The sequence below is a fragment of the Cinclus cinclus genome, chromosome 3 (assembly GCF_963662255.1).
Source record: "Cinclus cinclus chromosome 3, bCinCin1.1, whole genome shotgun sequence".
NCBI lineage: Eukaryota > Metazoa > Chordata > Aves > Passeriformes > Cinclidae > Cinclus > Cinclus cinclus.
The window spans coordinates 35,968,575-35,972,768 of NC_085048.1; positions in this window are offsets into that span (position 1 = coordinate 35,968,575).

Genomic DNA, 4,194 nt, shown 5'->3' on the forward strand with positions numbered 1-4,194 from the left:
GAGGAGGAAGGCCGGCCCCGGCCCAGCCCGCCTCTCCTCGGGACACTCCCCTGACGTGGCAGCGGAGGCGACAGCCCCGCCGTGACAGCGGGGGGAGGCACCTGCGGCGCGGGCACCGCCCCGAGCCCGGCCCCGGAACGGCCGGGAGGGGAATGCGGTGCTCGGCGGGCGGGCCGAGGTGTCTGCCGGAGTGAAAATGAAATGTCTCCACCCCGGGCCGGGCTCTGTTCCGCCCCGACCGCAGAGGTGACGGATGGGCTCGGGGCTTCCGAACCTCGGTGGGTTTGAAGACTGGGGCTTGGAAAAGGGGCTTCCAGGATCCCGCACACCTAGCGCACTCCCCGCCCAACAGACTTCACTGTAGGACTTAGTAGCATCTTGTTTGTTGGTTTTCAGGGTCATGAAAGACTGAAATGTGTCATATGTCAATGATTATTATTTTAGGCAAGAATTATCGACAAGAGCTTGTCTTGATTGCCACCTTTTCCATGTCACAGTGACAGATATCTACAACTATTTCTCTTCCACCTGGTTACAGGTGTAATACACTTGAGATAAAACTTTTAAGAACATATAGCTCAGAGAATACCTAAATTAAAGTGGTCATAATCTCAGCAGTCTCCATTTCCATTTGTTTCAGTACAAACTGTAAATAACCAACAACCTCTTATGTACTTCAGCGTAAGTTTGAAGCTCGTGTCTCACTCATATTGTGCTTAATTTCATCTGTGAAATGAATTGTTCTTAATTTCCTGTTACTTTTATATTTTTCATAATCCTATTTGATGTCTTAGTTCTCTTTTTCCCATTCTGGTTGAAGACCAATGGCAAACAGTTGTAAATAAAAACATTTGAGTAGGTACATATTTTTTACCTCATCATGTTCTCAGTATTATAAAACAATGCATTAGTCTTTCCTTTCCTGTTCTGTTGCACAATGAGGTAGTAACAGCAATAAGTAAAGGAAGCAACTTTTCTCCTCCTAAACAACTAGCAGAATTTTCAAAGGGGCAAAGTGATTGTTCTTTTTGCAGGACAAAGCACTATGGATAATATAAAGGGTCATTTATTTATAGAGATGGGAAAAGATGACATCAGACCTTGGGGTTCCCTTTTACAACAAAAGCACCCTAAGGTACCTTAAATGGCCAACAACTCTTGATGACATTTCAGCATTTCTAGCTAAGAATGGTTGCGTCTGACTACCTGAGATGGTGAACTGCAGGCATGGGCTGTTGGGCTCCCAAACTATTTTGGTCATAAGTATGCCCCATCTTTCCTTGTCTTCCAGAGCCACCTTGCTGTGCAAATGGAGAAGGTTATTGGGACAATCTGTCATGCCCTTCCCTAATGTAGGAGAGAGGTATTTTCCATTCAGAAATTTGGATTTCCCTGTAAAAAGTTCTGGAATCTATTTTGGTTGAAGATAATTTTTGAGGTTGTATTATAACATAAAGTGGTAGCTATTATGAACTACTTAAGTGTAATGTGGAGTTCAGCTTTGCCTTCTGGGCTCTGGCCTTTGACCCTTGGATCCACTTACAGTGTCATTTTATCTAGTTCAAGGAGGAAACACCTGCAGTTAATGTGAAACTCGGGCTTTCAGCTAAAAAAAAGATATATAGTCATTCTAACTGCATGACAGCTAAGCACAGTTGAAAATGAGCTGAATAGACTTAAAGCAAGAGAAATACCCTGAAAGCAGGTGCACATTTTCCCCATTTAAGTAAGCTACAGAGTGGCCTGGCTGGGAGCTGGGGGAATTGCCATGAGGCATTGTGCAGAGCTAGCTGTACGAGACTGCTTTAATTTTCAGATGTTCTGTTAGTTAAAAGTCGGAGCTGCAGGACATGAATGCTGCCAGGTGAAACTGCTGATTCCTGCAAGGTAGTCAGCATACAGTTAAGAGATCTGGGGATTAATTCCCAACCCCACATCTCAGCAGCTGCTTGGGGCACCTGAGGAGCTGGCACTGCAGAGCTCTTGTGCAGTCCGTGTTGCCAGTCCAGAAGCAGCAGCCTCCCTCCTCTTCCTGCCTCTGGTTAAAAATACACTTTGGATTTTTCATCTGCCTTTTGTTTAGACTTTTGCCGGAAGAAGCCATTTTGTACTAGAACTTGTGGGGTTTTAAAACCAAACACCAAATATAGTAGCAAAATTGCAGTCAAATCCTACATGCTGGCAGCACTTCATGTAGCTTGTGTATCCTGTCATATGATCTAACTTGGGGAAAAAATAAACATGCTCAGCTGAAGCACATAGAAACTGAAAGTTTGCCTGAACACTGCTGCAACAAAGATTTTGTTATTTAATGCCACACTGAATCTGTGCTGAAAGTTCTTACTCATGTTTATGTGTATTTTTTTCTCTAGTTTTCTTTGGATGAAGACTGATAGATCCACCTAGCTTCAGAGCAAAGTAGCAGATAAACCCTTTTGGCACAAAAAAAAATTACAAAATTAATGACAATCATAAAGTTTGATACAGTGAATAATTTTTCAAGTGAAGGTGTTTTACTGTGAAAGAAAGGCCAAGTTAGAGTAAACATATGAGCAGAATTCTGCTGAACACTTGCAGACTATGGATCCAGATTTCTGAGCTCTTTCCTGAGTCTCACTTTATAGCTGATGAGGAAAACTGGGAGTTCCTCTTGCTTGGAATAGATATTAGTCATACACCCAACAAATCATGCTTTAAAAGTTCCTCAATTTTTTCAGTTATCTGCAAAATGAGAATAAGCTAAGTCCTCTGTTGTTCTGGACCACCTAGACCACAGTCCTCTGGTGTTCTAGACCACCCTAGTTAGGTATTTTTATATGTATGTATGTGTGTACGTGTGTATGTATAGCTGCATCTGATACACATAGCTCTCTATACCTCAGAGAAATGTATCCTCCATTTCCCCTCAGTTTGGAAGAATTACAAGCATTTCACTCAATATAGCTTCTTATTCTTAACAGTAAGATCCTCAAATAACTGATTTTAAAGGTTCAAGATGGGAGCTCAGCCAATAGGAATGGGAATCATGAAGGTCAGCATGCAGAGTTGGGGGATGCACACTAAGAAGCATCCAGCAGTAGCCCACAAAGAGGGAAAACTCCCCCAACCCCCCCTTTCTTTGGGAGGCAGAACACCTGTGTGACATGGGTTCAGTTTTTTGCACAAAGGTCTGATGCATCTGTGTATGTTCTTATAAATCTTAGGGAATTATGCTAGGTAATGTGACACTGAACTGCTATTTATTTTTCTGTGCATGTCGTATAGTTGTATGAGGTGAGTGTATAAATAGGTGATTACCTAAAGTCATTTCAGAGTGGGGTTTGTTTACTTTTTAGGCTGTCTCATAAATTCAGCTAAAAATTATTTTTCTAGAGTAGGTCTGAGATCACAGAAGCTTATGATAATAGTTCTTTGTACAGAGCAATCACACCTTGCTTTTATGAATTCACAAAATGCAGAAGAGTTTGCCTCATTGGTAATGCTAGCCTTTCAATACAGACAGTTGGCTGCAGAATTAAACTCTTAATGATATTAAGGAAACTAATATTCATATGCCTGTGTTGGCAGTGGGAACAGATATGACTTGCAAGAGAAATCACCATAGTACTCATTGTGACTAATACAGTCCCAGCTTTTAAAATCCTCTATGTGAATTCAGACCTTGTAAATCTGGATTCAACAAGTGCACCTCCTCCTCATCGATAAAAACAAGCATGACATTGTGTAACCAATGCCCTGTAGCAATTGCACAGATGGATGGTGCCTCAGGAAAGCAATTACTGTCTGTTTTTCAGGCTTAGTTCTAAGGCAACCATCTCACAAAATGGGGGGCCTTGCCAGCTGACTTTTAATTAGCATTATCTCAGAAATGAAGAAAGATAGTGGGGAAAGGAGTTACTAGACTGCTTTAACTGATGAAGCAAGCGAGTGCCTGATTTGGACCATTGGTGCAGAGTTAGTGTGGACTAACAAGATGTTTCACAATGAAGTCAAAATAAAGGTTTGTTTTTTTCACCTTTTCTTTACTCCCTGAAGAATGAGGACAGTCACACCAATCAGTTGGCTCATAGTCTTCTGGAATCATTGCTGCAATAGTTCAGATGCTTTCCTGGTTCAGAAGATGTGTGCAAAGACCCAAGTCAAAGCTGAAGCTGTGTCCAAGTGACAGCTGTTCATGACTCTGAACCTCCCTCA